The 18,572-nt window shown below is 35.5% G+C and overlaps 1 long non-coding RNA gene across 8 annotated transcripts in view; it reads right to left on the minus strand.

Annotated features, from left to right (window-relative positions):
- LOC107201031 overlaps positions 1–18,572 on the minus strand; it is a 64,249-nt gene that overhangs the window by 16,203 nt on the left and 29,474 nt on the right. For 4 of the 8 annotated variants that reach the window (XR_004496048.1, XR_001519965.2, XR_001519964.2 and 1 more), the window contains exons 3-6: positions 8,904–8,987; positions 8,643–8,804; positions 8,311–8,419; positions 5,940–6,200 (exon numbers count right to left, since the gene is read on the minus strand). This is a non-coding gene — a long non-coding RNA (uncharacterized LOC107201031). The remainder of the gene's footprint in view (positions 1–5,939; positions 6,201–8,310; positions 8,420–8,642; positions 8,805–8,903; positions 8,988–18,572) is intronic. The other 4 variants (XR_004496047.1, XR_004496046.1, XR_001519966.2 and 1 more) reach the window with 3 other exon arrangements.

Consider the following 18,572-nt stretch of genomic DNA (forward strand, 5'->3'; position numbering starts at 1 on the left):
AGAGAAGAGAAGAGAAGAGAAGAGAAGAGAAGAGAAGAGAAGAGAAGAGAAGAGAAGAGAAGAGAAGAGAAGAGAAGAGAAGAGAAGAGAAGAGGAACCCTACGTTAATCAGGATGGTGGAACAGACATTCTTGAACCTCCCTCCCTTCCCACAGAAGGGAATGAAATAAAGAACAAGAAGAACAAGAAGAACCACAACATTTATCATTAAAGTAAACAATGAAAATTTGTACCATACAAACGTTTCCCTTCAGGAACACTATTTCATTCTTGCTGTGTAAATGCAAGCTCTTCTCAACATCTTTTGAACAATTTACTTTTATAACACTTCTTTATGCAAGTATCACAACTGATGTATTTTTTTTTTATTTTTGCAAAATTGCCTCATGATATTCTGTCTGTGATCTTAAAATTGAAAAGTTTCTCAAAGAGATTGAACCCTAAGGAGTAGATAAAACTTCTGGGAAAACTGGTCTTTGCCTCCTTCAATAAAAAATCTGTTATGGAGCTGGAGGGGTCTGGAATTAACAAACAGCAGATTTTTCTAAATGCAAGGGATATAATGATAAGTATGTATGCTAAATCAAGTATAGATTGACTTTTGTTTTTCTATATCACCTTTAATAGACAATTTTTGCCAAAATTTTGTGATTGTTTTCCACATTCTTTAATAATTTTTTTTTCCGAGATCATGGGAATAATAATATCTTTTGGTGATATTCTTTTCCATCCTTTTTTTTCTTAGACATAATTGTCCTTTAAAACCCAGAGTAATTCTAGATTAATTTTGATGGAATGTTTTTATCTCTGACAATTTTATTATGTTATCCAATTTCTCTGTTGATGCTCTTTGGTGCAGTGCCAATACAATGCTACAGATTTCATTCATTTGATCAAAGTCTAAATTTTTTTTTTTATTTATCTAGATGTCTTGACAGAAGGTCAGTGCATTAATTAAGTAAAGGATTAATATGGGAAATCATAGGAAATTCGAGGAAAGCTTTTCTCATTAACCCCAGAATCCAAGGAGGTTATGGTCAATGAGCTAATGTAGTGCCTCAAATAATCTGGAGAATCTCTGAGGTGCCTGATAGGTCCCTTTCATGTTTGTGATTCTGGAAGCTTCAGAGTTACAGGTAGAAAAAGCATTTTTCTCTAATCAAAAAGGAATTTCCTTGAACTTCTGCCATTGTCTTAAGCATAGTCTCTGGTCTGTTTATTAAGAGCATTCAACTGTTTATTCCTACTTGATACTCTATAATTTAAATCTTTAGCATTATTATTGCTTTTTTCATGTTGTACATTCTAGCACGGATACAGAAAGTGACCTTGTGAACCTGTTATAGAGTTAATTTTTTACAGTAACTGAGTGGGTAAGGGCACAAGCATGTCTAAGAGTTTATTCTACTCCATACAGGGCAGGGATAAGAGACACGGCAAAAACTAAAAATATATGGATATATCAGCTGTGTGAGAAGACCTATGTCTTCTTTAGAGATCAGAATAAGAAAGTGGATGGACCAGACCTCAGTATTGCAGCATAGATTTATTTATTTTTTTTCCTGAAGTCCTTGGGCCATAGTTAAAATTATTTTGAAGATTTATCAAAGGTTAATATTTTAGATGCTAAATTCAATAATTCTTCTTGCATTCAAATACATACTTAGATGTGTGTAAGAGAGGAAGAGAGTCCTTCTTATTTGCAGTGATATGTGTATAACAACCAAAGTTTTTGTCCTTAAATTTATCTTGAATGAGAAGGAAAGCTGCCTCTCTAGAATGCAGGATAGATGCACTTGAAATGCTAAGCAGATGCTTTAGAGCAGAATATGACAAAATATAATCTCTGTGGCATCCATTTGATTCTGGCTGCACTGCCTGGATGAATTCTGCAGGTGTCTGACAAAAGTGGCACAGCTGACACAAGTGCAGTACACAGTTATGTGATTGGATTCTCTCGAGGGCTCTTTTGCAAGCTTAGTTTGCTTGAAATGAAGCAGGTGGGCTAATCCTTTCCATCACAAAGCTCTCTACCAGCAATATAGCTGATAAAGACTTCAGGCCTTATCAGATGCAAGTAGGATTATCCCTTCCACTTTTAAATTAAGTGTGTCTTAACACCATTTTAAGCAAATGATTTTGCAAGTCAAGCAGAATATGATTATCTCTAACATCTAAAATAATCTACATTCCTTAGAGCTTCCCTCCCTGCCCTCTCCCCAAAGACACTGAGCTGGAAATTTCCTCTAGAACAAAACAGAGCAGTGCAGGTTCACATTCAGAGGAGCATAATATCTTCATCAGCTTGAAGCTGGGAAAATTCAAGCCTGAAATCGGAGTTTCCCCTGGAAAAAACTATGCAAAGTGTATCCCAATTAGCCAATTCTTTTAAAAGGCATTTTTATTATTGTTTAGTTTTTAATAAAAGAAAGAAGACAGAAACTAATGAAAGTGCTATCCTACAAACAGCAGATGGATTACATTGAATATCACTTGCTGAACCAGACACAAAGTTTCATTTCATCCTTAAACATAACAAACATCTCCAGGGAAGATGGAAACAAAGACTGCAGGGAATCATGGAAAAGACTTTTTTTTTTTAAAAAAAAATCCTTTGGGGCATTAAAGCTGCTCAGAATTGAAATACTCATGAAGTGCCTCACTTCATGTAGAAACATCTATTCCTTTAGTTCAAAATCAACTTTTAGGAAATATTTGATATGACAATTACTAAGAACAGATTGTGGTTTCAATACTGTATGTTGTATGATATGTTCTGGGTGTGATTTTGAGAGGTATTTTGGTTCTAATGAGCATAAAGTCAGTATGGATTTTATGCAAGCAAGGAAAAAAGAATTTGACATATGATATTCTAATGTATTAAGGCTCTAATGCAATTAATATGCCCTATAATAAAGATATAGATTCGTCATCATTCCAAGTAAAAGCACCTTCTGGATTAAAAACCTGTTCTGAAATATGTAACAGATGGTTATAGGATGAAATTCACAAAAAAAACCCCATTATTTTCTCTATAATTAGTTGTATAAATTAGTCATATTTGGTTTTGAATAAATACACCAGAAGCTGTAAGTCTGTATATTATCATAGTTTTGCATTCAATTTATACAGGCATTACGGGAACCAGAAATTTCCTGATAATTTTATTAAGAATAACTAAGAAGTCAAAAGCATTACAAAAAAGAAATCCAATCAACTAAGTGTTTTTCCAAAGGAAATAAAATATTATTAATTTTTGGATAGGCTATTCATCTTTTCTTAATCAAAACTATGCATTTGTGGACTAGCTCTAGTTTCAATCTTCATTGTGTCAGAGTTTACTTTAGATGATGATGATGATGATGATGTCTATATTAATTAAACCACGCTGATATATAATTAGAATGAAGTGGAAATAAAATACAAATATCAAGAATTTTTCAAAAATGTCAGTGTATTCAGCACCAAAATCTGGTGTATAAAAAGGGGTGTTTTAACATAATAGAACATGTACAAATGCATGTATTGATAGGAAGAAATACACATACATGCACGTATAAATGCAAAAACACACATGCACAAATGTGACATGGACTTTAAAACTTAAAAAAAATGTAGATACTTTAAAAATTTTACTGTTTTATTCCTGTTTGACTGAATTGTGTAAATTACTTCCCTGTAAATTTAAATGTACAATGGTGCTGATATATAATCTGATTAATGACTGTTTTCATAAAGTCATGGAAAGATTCCACTTGGGTGGGAGGTCTTGAGGCCATCCTGTTGTATATCTAGTTCAAAACAGGAGCAGGTTTTCCAGGGTTGTGTCTAATCAAGTTTCTAAAATCCCAGAGAAAAGAGACTCCACAGACTCAGTACATCCAGCTGGTGCTTAACAATCTCCCACAGAGTTAAAGACAATTAATTGAAAATAGATTGATATAAAGGTCTTAGGAACTCTGAGAGATTCCATGGGGGGAGGGGGGTGCTGTTTGTTTTTTACATAACTGGAAAAATTGAAAAACACATTCATCTTTAAATTAAGGCGAATTGCTGAGAAATTACCCATGCAAACAAAATCAATTCTCATTTAGAAGTGTGATGCAAATTATTATAACATGCTGGGATCATCATCACAAACTGAAATGAATATAGAAACTGTTATTAAAAACTAAAAATGTTAAACTGATTATAACTCAGCAGCAATATAGTGCACCTTTGTAATCAGTACTGAAGAAGAAAAAACTCTAAAGAATGACAAAAATAAGTTGGAAGCCAAGTATTATTGTAATTATTAATTTTTTTTTTAATTAGATGATTTATGTTTTAGCCATTAACTGCTCGTTGCAGAAAATTAGATACACAGATGTTCTTCCTAGCAATGTGCAGAGTCAAAACAAAAATCATTCTTTCTTTAGTTGCTGAATTGTTGTAGTTTGTTTTTACATATCCACAAAATAACCTAATTAGAGAAAAAACTCATCTTTATTTTTATTAACAAGTTCTCAGAAATTCTTTCCAGGTGGGGATTGCATCCATGTGTTTGGAAGAAGCACCTGGCAGACTGACTAATAAAGGTCTTGTGTGATTTTTCCAATGACATCATTTAAATAATTCTAAGACATTCTTTAGTACAAGTAATGATAAAATTGTCACTGATAAGGAAAATTTCCCATTACTACTTCTCAGAGCCTACCTAGCCCTGGAAAATGTTCAGACTTTTAAAGGGTCATTCCTGTTCCTCTGAAGAGAAATACTTGAATATTTATTTTGTCTGATCAACAGATTTCTCCAGGGACATCTAGTAGCCAAGACACCACAAAATGGTAGGGATAGAATAGACAACATCTAACAGAACCCAGCAATTTGGAAATTAGGCTGTTACAAAGGTTGTGAGAGATAAAGGTTCAGTCTTTTCCCAGATTTGAAAATACTCTTTTCTGGTTAAGAAAAAAAGTACTCTTTTCTGGTTAAGTAAACATTTCAATTACATTCAGCTTGACCACGTTTTCTACCCAGGTTATTTGGTTAAGAACTGAGCAAGTACATGACAAGAGACTAGCCTAAGTGAAAAGATCTAGAAAGGATTAAAGAATTGTAAATCCTAACATAACATAGTTTGCATATGATAAGTTTAAAGCTATGGTTGAGAAAATAAAATATTTTTTCTAAATCCTAGTTTTCCATAGTCTCTCATTGTCTAACAACTATTTAAACTATATTAAGCCCATTTCTATTTGACTAGAAGTTTAAAATATATGAGTTTTAAAATACATCTCAAATTCCACATTCTCAGAATCTTGGAAATAATTATCTTCTGCTAAGAACTGTGGTGACAGAGAACCCTAGTGTTCTTCTAACTAAATATTACAAGGGATTCTATCCACTAATGGACAGGACAGAACCTCTCAAAAATAGAGCTAGACTGCCTATCTTAAAACTGACATAAACCAGTCAAAAATTAAATGCAAAACCCTTTGAGTGTGTAATTTAAATTATCATGATAATCTGTCGTTTACATGGATCTTTTTTTTTAGTCCTCTGATGGTTAGATACCTATTAAATAGAAGGACTCAGTCCTAATGGTCCCAAAATTCAGTTTTTTCATTGCCTTGGAAGAAATCTTTGTCAATGCTATCTAGGCTGATTCAGGTAATATTGTTCTCCTTTGATTCTGATACATAATTGTGATGTAGTAAAATATAAGAATCAGAACAGATGGAAGAAAGAAAAAAAGAGCACAGCTTCATAGCTCACAGACTAAAGGAAATGCTTGGGTTCTTTCTGTATTGTGAGTGCTGATCAAGTATATCTTAATTTGCAGAACAAAGGAAATGTTTATTTTCCTCATCACCACTTTTTCCTTTATAACAGGAGGTTCTCAGCCTTGAAATTCTCAGTGTAATAGCTCCATTTAAGTGGCTGAACAGAATACTTACCTTGCCAATGGAATGAAGATTTCTGTCCTGCTTGATTACTGGTTTGGCTTGGCTTTGCAGTCATCACAGGTTTTTTGTCAGATCTGAAATCCATTCTAGTGTTTTCAAGGTTTAAGGGACCATCATACGGCTGTATTTGACCAAAGGGATGTGGCTTTTGGAAGCAGTAACTTGAGAACAATCTCCCTTTCCTTTTGTCCCAGGATATGTATTTGTGGGTTTAAGAAAAACTTCAAGAAAGAAGGTCAAGTACATAAAAGTCTACAAGGATACAAATGGAGAGGAGCAGTCTGGTGTCATTAGATAATGATTAGCTGCTTGTCCTCCTAACAAGGCTCATTGTTATGTCTTAAAACTTTCTAAATGAAATGACAATGAACATTTAAAATATCAATGCTTCTCCTTGCACTGTCAGCAAAATTACTTTGTGATCACTTACTGGCATTTTTCTGCAAAGCATATTATAATAATTTCATTAGTGTTTGATTTTAATCTATCACATTGGATGTACCTTTGCTATTGAAGTTGATTTTGGAGTATCATCCTCTAATGATGGACTACCACTATATTTCAAACTCCAAGATCTATATTTCTATAAAACATCTGAAATGGTAGGCACTTATGATTTTATTTTTGATTTTTTTGATTTTATGCTGAAACATAAATCAACTAAAAAGGAAGGCTTGACTTTTAGACAAGTAAATCTAGCACAGCACTATGTAGTTGTTGAATACAATTAGCAAAACCTTGCTTCAGTGGCTTGAAAATCTTGTACTGCTCTGGCAAACTCCAAGTGGAATGCAAAGTCCATTTAAGTCTGTGGACATTTCAGCAGTGACTTAAGTTGTTGTCAGGATTTTTAATACATGTCTTGCAGCTGATTTATTTTAGAGAATGGTAAGGAAGTTAAGCAATGCTGTACTTGGGGGACTTACAGGATGCTCTTGAGGGACTATGAGGATTGATCATATCAATAAATAAATACCATCAATAAATCATACCATCTAGCCATAGCAGCAAGCATAAGCTTCAGTCTGTTTGCATATCCTGTTCTGAAATATATGATGGATGTTTGTGGGAAATAAGCCTATGAAATCAAATTATTCTTCACTTCAGATTTTCAAGATATATTCAATGAATATGGCAATTTTTCCTAGTTAAAATACTGTTTCGAGACAACTGGAAGTGATGTAAATTGGTATCACCCTATGAATCTCTGGTCACCTTTTCATCATTCTTGTTAAAGTATGACATAAGGCTGCAAAAAATCTGGGCAAACTGGCCTAATCTCCAGTTTTCTCTGTTATATTTCTTGATTGTTCTCTAATAGCTTTCACAATTTTGTTTGTATGTGTCTTTAAATACAGTAAATATTTTCCTTCACTATTCCCTCTGGGAGTTTGTTCCATAGTCTGACCCTTCTAATAGTTAGTAATCTCCTAATTTCCAGTCTAAATTTATTTATGGCCAATTTCCAATATTGTCCTTTAGTTTAAAAAGTTCTTTCTCCTCCTGGGCATTTTACTACCCTGCTCATTCCTGGACTATTTACAGAGAGCAATCATGTCTGTTTCTGTTATTTGTTTGAATATTTGCTCTTTTAGTTGTGCTGTAAATCACAGTGTTGCTCCCTGATTAGATTGCTGAACCTCTAAATAGCAGGAGGAGGGCTGTTTAAACCAGTTAAAAATGTTTGTATTGATACTTGGGGAATGGCCCTGTAGGCAAATATCTATCTATTTGTATGCAGTGTATTGAGCCTGAATGCAACGCTACTCATTTTATGAATTTTAATCTTAGCAGCAGCTGCTTCATACCTAAAGAATGGCACCTGCCATGCTGCAACAATACCTGAAATGGACAGATTTTTACAACAACCAACCCTCCCCAGTGACTACTTTTGCTGACACAGAAGTAGGGCAGGGAGGGAGAGGGAAAGAAAAATAAAGGATACTATTTAGGTGGTGTTAAAAACTATTCATTACCATTCATGCATTTTAGTGGCTTTTAATTGTTTTAACTCTTTTCTGAGTGAGTGTGTTCCCACCATAAACCTGCAGTTCATCGCTCTCTGTACAGAGACACCTGTTTGATCTATGTCTAATGAAATCTTGCCTAAACCTTTAAAGCAAACTATTGATTGAACAATTATACTTCATTTATACAGAAGTGTTATCTGTTCCCCCATTCACTCCTCTGTTTCTTTATCTTACATTCTATAGACCCTTGTTATAACTCTATTTATAAGAACTGACACATTTAGACTGTAAATCAATTTTCCATTTTCATTGTATTGGAGAAATTGCTCTTGAATAGGATTTCCTCTCTCAAAGGACAGGTTGAGTGTAACACTTATATTTAATTGGCTCACCAGGTTTGCTACTGAAGTCCTTGCCAAAGTTGCCCAGGTGAAGTAATCTTCAGTATTTTTATTGCTGAAAAAGCTATTTCCGTCTAAAATTAATGTTGAACTTTCTCACCTACAAAATAAAGGGGTATAAAGTTGGTTCAGTTATTTCCTAAATAATAAATAATTTCCTGGTTTAAAACCATTTTGAAGTTGTGCATCCTAGCTGATATTTCTTCTTTGAGCTCTCTGAAATGACTAGGACTAGACGCTTCCCTACAATGTATGGGCATTTATATTGATAAATAATTAATGATTTTTTAAAAATATGTTCATTAACATGTTAAGAGCACTACCTCAAAGAATTTGTAATCTCATTAAACTCTTGAAAGAACACTGAGTAATCTTCTCAATCTAAAAATTTGGTAACAATATTCAAGATTTGTCATAGAAGAAGCCCTCATTCCTATCCCAAGGCTTTCAAGATGGAAACATCCCAAGACTTGTTTCTCAGACTCCTGGGGGAGAAAAACAGGAAAGGAACATTTTATACATTTTTGGTACCTGAAATCCATTATTACAAAAATATCTTTGCTAAATCAAAAATAATTTTATACCTTTCTGAAGAGCGGGTCATTTCACAATGGTCTGGTCAGTCTGGTTGGTGTGCACCAGCCCTGGAATGCTGTCTTCAGCAAAGCCTTAAAGGAACACCAGAATCTGCTTATGCTATTTTAAGCTCATAACTAAGCTTAACAGCTTTCTTTTTATTATTGGTTATGTGAAAAAAAAAACAAACAACAACATAAGAACAAAAACCCAAAATAAACCTAACTTACATTTCTGATCATTTTAATTCTTGAATGTTTTCTGAATATAGATGTAAAAAAATACGTCTTTCATTTGTTTCCAAAGCACAACATTGTCATATGAGGGAAGAAAATGTTTTACTATAAATCATTTATAATTTTTTGCTACTTCTTGAGATCCTGATGTTTTTTGAAACTGTTAATCCTTACTTGGATCAGTGTTATTTACCATCTTTGAAACAGCAGTACTTTAATTAGGACATCACAAGGTTTCTTCATTTCCAATGAGAATAAGTCTGACTTCCTTGTTAGTTCATGAGTTGAATCTTAGAAGCTTGGTATCTGTTTGACTGTGCTCCATTGCATTAATGATGGCATGAAAGGTATGAATAAATATTAACATGTTTGGATCTAAGAATTTCAGCTTCAGATCATTAATTTCAAAGTCCTATGAACTGTTTGTAGTCACTACTGAGATTTTCAAATATATTATCACTATTTCCTCTGCAAAGCATACAGAGAGAGTTCTCAGGTGGTCTTAAGTGAATGGAAGGGGAAGAATTAAATAAATACAGAAAAGTCTCTGTGGGAGTATGAGTGCAGCATGTCTCAAATAAATTTTAATACCTGAAAACTTATAAAATTAAAAAAATATTAAACGTCAGTGAATTATGCATTTTTTACACCTCTTGGAAAGTAGTACTTAGGAGTTTCTATGAAATTAATTTGGATTGCAACAAAAGAGTAGTCATAACCTCGAAATTCAGCTTGCTTTATCTGGAATTTTTTAATTGTAGTACTGGTTTCCATTTGTCAGCATGGGCTCCCTGAAATAAACAGTTGGGTTCGATACACAATTTAGTTTTCTTAAATCTCAAAAGTGAAAATTTAATGTGGCATTATCCATTTGGGTTGTGGGAAGCTTCTGATAGTAGAGATTTCAAAATGAAAACTACATGTGAAGGTGTCTGATGCTTAAAAAAGGAGAAAATATTTCTATACAAAAGAAGTCAAATTATACTGAAGAGAAAAAAAAATATTAATCTGTTTTTGTTTCATCCTTGCTGGCATCTGATGCTTCTTTCTTATGTTTTCTCCAATTTTTCTTTTTTTGAAGTAAAGTTCTGAAAACAAGCAAGCAAAATAAAAAAAATAGAAAAAGAGGAAACTAACTTAACATTATAGGTTAGTCAGAGAAAGATTAGTTGAATTACAAGATATCAGTGGCAGGAGTCACAGAATACAGAATAACTGGGATTCATTTCCACTTAAATAGATATATTTGCAAATTTGGAACATTTCAACTACTATGAGTGCTGAAACAGAGAATCTTTTATCTCCTACATGTAGAGAATAAAGTAGATGTACTGTAGATGAAGCAAAACAAACTTCTTGTTGCCCTGAAAAGAACTAGCAAGACATGTTAGATTCATATTTCTGAAGTTTATTAAAGTGTTATTAAGAAATATATTAAAACAGAAGTTTATTAAATTGTATCTCTTAGTTAACTGTTAAAAATAGTAATTTTATGTTGCAGTGAATTTAAAGAGTTAATTTCAGAAGAGATTACCCATGTGTCATGCTTGCCTATTAACAGTTTCTGCCTTCTGAAATGAGAATGTTAATATAGATATGAAATAGAATTTGTATAGGTGTAAATAGCAAGAACAAACTTCTTCAACTATTTTACCAGTTGAACCCCAGATTGCTTTCACAGACACATATTAAATCAAAGAGAAGCTTTAGGAATAAGGAAAAAAACTACCACCAGCAACAAAGAAACTATCAGCAGGCTAGAGGTTACAGTCACATGGTTTTTTAATTATTTTTTCCTAAATCCTAAACCTTAGAAGCTGAAACCCTGTGTCCTCATTATTCTTTCTAGCTTACATGTAGCATGTGAATTATTATTTTTGTGCATCAATAATATACAACGCCAGCCTTAAATAAAACCAACCAAAAAAAACCCCAAAAAAACAAACAAAACCAAACACAAAAAACCAAACACAAAGTAAAACAAAGCAAAACAGAAAATGGGAAAATTTGTTCATACAGACTTAGAACCTGGTGCAGATCCTTAAGGAATACATGGTACTTCTACAGTTCTAAAAGGAAAATACATTAAGATAATGCGATCTCTTGAACTGGAAGTATTTAAATGATGATGGGATACTGGGGAGTAGTATTATTATCCTGTTCATATTCTTTTCTCAGCATGTTTTTGTATACAATTTGAGGAACAGAACACTGAATTTCACCTTGATGTGGTGTGCTCTTTGTTGAGTTCAACAGAATAATTTTTTTTCTCTCTTCTGTTCTTTATGCTGTTCTACTGATAAAAGATGAGGAATGAGGAAAAAGAAGAAAACCAAAAGAAAAACATGAGTGCAAGACAGATAAGCATTAAAGATGAGGCAGATGATTCTGACTGAGGGAATAGGGGCAAAGACTAAGAAGTGGTGGTAAAAATGGTATGAAAACTGCTAGTCACAGAAAAAAATATTTCTAAATTCATAGACATAAGGATTGACTGTTGCCTATTCTATCCTTCTACCCCCTAGATTATAGATGCCTAACCCTTTCCTTCATTTTTACTGGGGGTATGACTGTACCAAGATATCAGTTACAAGGATATGGCTTCACATCTCCTTTCATCTCTCTCCTTCCATCAACCTAGTGTTGATATTTCAGTAATCTACTTTCCTGCATTTGATGAAGGATATAATTTTATATATTGAATAGGCTGGGATAACTGGATATTCATAATTTTCTGACACATTCCTTATTTCCCTGAACTCAAAGGACAACAAGTAATTCCACTTTCTATGAAAAACTGAGAACAAATATTTTAACTACTCTTTTTGCAGGTGGTAGCCTTCATTCTGGGATGATTTTCAGTGCTACTACTTGTTTAAGAACTGACATCTATTATCAGTAGTGTGTATCCACTACACTCTAAAATCTGAGCACAAGTTAAGGCTCTCTCTATATTGTTTGAATTTATTCTTAAAAAAAGAAACAAAAGCTACCACCTATGACACTTATTATGCTTCCAGATGTAGTCCATTGTATGAAGAGGAAGAAGGTAAATTACAGATATGTTAAATGGAGATGGCATTAATTAGGCAGGGAATGTCATATGATGAAGCCTATAAAAAAAGCATTATTTAAATAAGACCGTGGCTATATCTGCCCAGCTGTATCACATTAAGTTATTGGGCTGGAATCACTAACAAAGCACAGGTTACTATTGTGGAGAAGGCTTACCCTAAAGAGGTGGACCATATCTACCTTTCTCTAATAATTTAGGAAAGAAAGACGAATAGATAAAGTGCTAACAGCTTTTCATCCATGTGATTCATCTAGGGTAGAGCTCCAGAAGATGGCAGTGATTTAGTTATCAACAAGCAACTGGCTTAGCATGTCATACATACTCCCTGTTACAACTGGACAAATGGGATTGGAAGAGAGAGTCCTGTTAAACTGGGGCAGCACTGTTTTGAGTCAACGTCCTGCTCCATCCTGAGACTCAGTTCTCTGCCTAGACTCACTCCCTGGAGGAGGCCACAAAGAGCTGGCTGTGTATGCATGAACAAAACAGCACAAAAAAATCTAGTTTACATACCAGGTTACTACAGAGGGAAGCGGATTGGGACTCCCCAGTCACTTTCTCCTCTTTCTTTCACTTTCTTTGTCTCAATGCCCCTGCTCCAGACCATCCATGTGGCAGGACCAATATGGCATCTTAAGGATTGGTGGTATTTTTTGTTCTCTCTCTCCCTCTTCTGTCTGTATTTCTCTCCCCTCTTCTTTTGCCTAGACAAAGCACAACCATCATATTCTACCCCCTGTTCTGTGCTGAAGTCTGTTGTGGGAATGGGCCAAACTCAGAAGTGTGTTGTGGCCTTTTAGCCAGCCCCTTTGGGGAGTTTGTTGTGGGAGTTAAGAACTTAAAGAAGTATGATATAAAAAATTAAGGGCTTTTCAGCCACCACTCTTGTGAAAGTGTATTTTAAGAATTTGAAGGACTGTTGGCTAATACCTCTTAAATATAATAAGTGAGCTGGTTGCCAGAATTAAGGTGACAATACAATAAAAGCTAAGAGTTCCCCTGCACGTCTAGTGTCTTTGTTCAGCCTGGTAAGAATTCATAACAAACATCACACTCCCTAATAATGGGTTGTAACACAACATGAGAAAGACAAGAGATTGACCCTGGGTTACACCTCTGGTGGCTTACACAGAATTTTTAGGATAGAAAGCAATAGATAGCGAAGACACTTGCTCCTCTTGGGGAAAGCACCCCATGAATGTGTTCATCACTGCCAAAGGCAGAACTCACTTTGCCATCCAGAGCTTGGACATCTCAGTCAGGTGGAACCTGTGCCCTTGAGACCATGGTGCTGATCACAGCTGGATTGGATACCTTGTCTGATGTGAACAGGCTATGCAGACTTACATGTGTGCATACATGAGATAGAATAGGAACTGTTGTTTAAATATTGTACTCATCCTACTTAGTAAATAAATCTTAGATTTTGTGTTACTGGGTTCCATCATACTAAACTTTCCCTCTGATTGATTACAAAGTCTTGGCATCAGAATGACATCTTATTTATGTACTTCTGATCAGTTATTGTAAATTGGAAATATATTCACAAGTAATTATTACTCCTTTTTAACGATCTGTGTTTGGTCCTTAAAACAGTTGAAAAGTTATGGAGGAAAAATGCAATTAAGAGGAAATGTCTGTGGGTGGAAGGAAGATCAGCTGATTTCCAGTGTGGTAAGAGTAAGGAAAAATGGAAAGTAAAGGGTATAAGTCGGAACAGCTGGGTGTGGCAGAAGAGGGCTGTGAGGAGACAGGTATGTTTTAAATAACCTGTAGTGTCTTCTAAAATTTCTGTGGAGGCAAGAAGAAAACTCTCATTCCTGCTACTCAGGAAGAAAAGGAGGGGTAAGAGATAATAAATAACTTCAGAGAGGTTTCTGCTGCTGCTAATTTAAAATGTAAGGGCTATATTAACAAAGACGTAATCCTCTCCCATTTTCTGCTTTTACATCTTCCCATGCTCTGCAGAGAGTGATGGTGACTCAAGCCTGGGAAGGAACTTGAATTTCCTGAGGAAGTATGGCAAGTGCTTGTTCCACCTCCTTTGTACAGTTTTCTTGGGATTCTCATTAAAATTATCCTACTAAAAAAGTGACTTTGGTTTTCAAAACTTGTGTCCTTCTCCTGAAACTCCCCCCTCTTAATGGGAATTTGTACAGATGTAGGTGTCTTAACTGAGAATGATCTGAATTCCAGAATAAATTATGAGTTATGATATAGACTGTTCATAAGTTAAAGACATTCAAGATAAGAGAAAAAAAATGAAGAAAACCAACCTTGTGATACAAGTTATATTGCTAAGCTTTATTAACTTATTTAATAAGCTTTTATATGGTATTAGTAATACCAGGATTTCAGAAAAAAAAATTGTCATTTTTGATATATCTATCTTATTACTCAATCCTGAGTCAAAGTCAGAGTTGGAAGACAGGAATTCATCACTACTGATGATCTGTTTATACTGTGGAACTACAGACACCTACATCTTCATGACCTCTTTGGCCTGCAGTGGCTCTTGTTAGGTGTCTGCACTAAAAAAGAGTGACCATGTTTAACTTTGCGGCATGCTTGTCTAAGTGTTACAGCTGTTACCTCATGATTAAACTACGTGTTCACAAAAAACTGAATATAAATACTGCTTACAGTGTTGGAGTGTAATTAAGAATGCTGAAATGAAAGTGTTTTAAGAGAGGATTAAACCCAGCAGCCCTCTAAAAAATTCCCTTTCACATAAAAGGGAGCAGCCCTGGAATTATGCAATTGATTCCTTCCCATCCAGCCCTAAGGTTACTGGCTATCATATTAACAAAAACAAATTTAACAGCAGATTTTAATTTAGCTTGGAAATAGTGCTATGGACAATAGCTATAACTTGAAAAAAAGCCCAAGGAAGTGCACCTCAGATTAATATTTTTCTTGTATTTAAGAGAGTTTTATTATCCAATCATATTAACCTGCAGTATCTCAAAGCTCAGGGTTTAAGTTTTTCAGAACTTCAACCATCTTCCTAGATTTTTTAAAATACTTTCTCTAAGGCTCAATACAGATGAAAGAAATATTTCCTTGTGCTTTCTTCAGACATTTTTCAGAAATCCAAATGCTATTTTTGACCTTATGTATTAACTTTTTGATCATCTCTGAAATTCCAGCATGACATTTATTCTAATTTTCATAGAAAAAATGTTGTTATTGCTGAGGTAAACTAATTATTTGGTTTATAAAAAATAAGCAGTATTTATGTTCAGAATTTTATATCAGATTACAAGCTTTTTTCTGTATGCAAAATAAAGAATAATGTGTATAACCTCATTTTCTCTAAAACCAGAAATATTAACCTGTGACTTTTAAATTAGACTTTGCTTATACCATTCTTCTCAAGAAGCCCTAACTCTTCCAATGCATTGAAAACAAGGTTTCTTTTAAACAGGCTTTTTTTTTTTTTTTTTTTTTTTAAAGTAAACTAGTCTCAATATAATGATAATACAGCAATTTTGCACTTCTAAAGGGCTTTTTAATTTCAGGCTTTCAAAGCAGCATAGAAGTACTAAGGAAAATACTTCTTAAAGAAAGTTATATCAGCTTACTGATGTTCTTGTTTAACTCTGGAAAATTCTCGCTAACTTCAGTCAGAATAAGACCAGGTCAGAGCAGAGTGTCTTGGGATACCCTTCCCCCACACTATTCACACCCTTAAGTTACTTTACACAACTTATGATGTTAGGAAATAAATACTCATTATTCATACTTCACACTGAAGCAAGAGCCATGATTCCTTTAATCAAACACCAAACATGGCAACCTTATTCAGAGGTCTGGGCTTGAATTTTAGAATATGTGGGCTTTTATTTTTTTAATAAAGATTAGGTAAAGCTGTGCAGAAATTTACTCCATGCAAAGGAAATAATTTAAAATTATTGTTCCTTAATAGACAAAAAACTTGTAACAAAATTCAAAACAGGATTTTTGGAAGTTTTGAAAATTTTCAATCCCAGTTTCATCAGTTATAACTCTTAGCCATTTGCCCATGGGCTTCTGCAGAGACAGAACAAGTGATTTTTCACTTTCCCCAGAAGCTGCTGACAGAAATTACCACAGTTCCTCCCAGTAGCTCAGATTTGTTCAGTACAGGTAAAGAGTAGTGCTATCAGCAGTATTTCTGTGTCACCTTCTTACACCCTCTCACAGGCACATACACATTTATGCACCTTGCATGGGGTGCTGCAGAGTCCTGACACAGGCTATAGTCCTGCAGCCCTTATCAAGGACAGCAGAGCAGGTCCAAGCAGAGCTGCCCCAGGATGACCATCCAAAGGATGTCTGAGGGCAAGTCAGGAAGACAAGGACCACAAAGTGATGGTTGTGTCACAAGAAAAGGACCACAAAGTGTTGGTTGCGTCACATGTATCCCTACAACACAGACCAGGCAAGGGCCAGGGCTAAGGGGCTGAGCTCCAGCACAGCCCTCATGGGAGGAGGACACCCACAGAGACTGATCCCAGACCTTATCTGAAGTAACTGCCACACAGCAGCAGAAGCGGCCCTGACCTCCCTCCCCAGGCCCAGAAGGGGAAGGAAGAGAAATGGGATCAGATGGACAATGCAGTACTTGGGGCCCAGGGCCCAAGTGATCTCATAAGTATTTGGACATGACAGCTGGAATAAATTGCTACTTTTCCTATCTCAAATATGGAGGAAGAACTCTTGGTTACAACTTGTTAATTTTCCTGCAACAGAGCTGAGTTTCACCCAACACCTGTCCATTATCTAAATAATGCATATGATCTCAGTTACTCAATCACATGGTAGTGCAAATGTCTGTTAAATCTTTGTACTGCTGTACAAATGAATGTTTTACTTAAGCAAAAATAAAATTTTCAGTGTTTTGTATTATCCTCTCTTCCCAATAATGTGGACAACAGTGGTTCTCAGCTCCAAGCATCAGAAGAGAATCTGTTTTATACAATACTGATTGGAGCCCTCTGCTCAATTGAATATGTGGTGTAGCAGACTTAACGAATGTAGTTAAATAATTTGGTAAACTACATGATGTACTTGATCATACTCATTTGAACTTCATATTCATATATCATACCATTCATATTCATATCATATTCATTTGGATTTCTTGGCATTTTTTCCTTTAGTTCTAAAAACTAGATCTGGGTATATAGACTATTCATATGAGTGATAAGAATATCACTCATATGAGTGAAACAGCAGTCACAATCTTAATTCCCCTGAAGTATTTTCTAGTTTATTATTCAAAATTAGTTCATTGCAGATAATACATCTGGTGAATATTGCCTTGGTGATTCACTAGAATGCTGGCTAATGTTTTGATAAGTTGAGTTACAGGGTAAAATATGACAGAGTAATCAACTGTCAGAGATTTCTTCCGCATGAGAATCAAACACTTGCCTGTTGAAGTCAGGTATATCATGAATTGTCAAGGAGAAAGATGTCTGTTTAATATGAAAGATGGAGCTCTGGAATATTCATTATTGTATTAAAATTAGAGGATGAATTTTTTTTCACAACTAGATCCAACAAAGAAATATTAGTAATTGTCATAGTTTGACACTGACCAAATGCCAAGCACCCATGAAAGCCGCTTACTCATCCTCCATTGCCACACGTGGGCAGAGGAGAATAAAGGATTCATGAGTTGAGAAAAGGACCAGGAGAAAACACTCCAAGGGCAGAACAGGCTCATCTTAGAGACATGAAGTGAGTTTATCAGTAACAAAAACAGAGAAGGACAATGAGAAGTAAAAATAAGTCCTTGAAGATCATCTCTTTTCCCCAACAGCCTCTTCTCCCACCAACAGTGCAGGGAGACAGGGCATGGGGATTGGTCTGTTCATCACCCAAGGTTTCCTTCCATTGCTCTGGGAGAGGAGTCCTTCCCCTGGGAGACCCTGGGGTCCCTCCCAGTTCTTTATGAATTTCTCCAGCGTGGGTCCACTCTCATGAGAAGCAGTCCTCACAAAACTGCTGCAGTGTGAGTCCCTCCCACAGGCACACAGTCCTCCAAAAACTACCACAACGTGGGTCTCTCTTCCCACAGGGTGCAGCCCTCCATGGACAGGCTGCTCCAGCCTGGAAGCAGGGTCCTTTCTCTCCACTGGGTCTCCCACTGGATCACAGCTTCCTCCAGGCATCCACCTCTGGCATGGGCACTTCCCTCAGGGGCTGTGGGTGGATCTCTGCATCCCCTACGGATCCCCACGGGCTGTGGGTGGATCTCTGCATCCCCACAGGCTGTGGGTGGATCTCTGCATCCCCTGTGGATCCCCAGGGGCTGTGGGTGGATTTCTGCATCCCCCGTGGATCCCCAGGGGCTGTGGGTGGATCTCTGCATCCCC

The sequence above is a fragment of the Parus major genome, chromosome 2 (assembly GCF_001522545.3).
Source record: "Parus major isolate Abel chromosome 2, Parus_major1.1, whole genome shotgun sequence".
NCBI lineage: Eukaryota > Metazoa > Chordata > Aves > Passeriformes > Paridae > Parus > Parus major.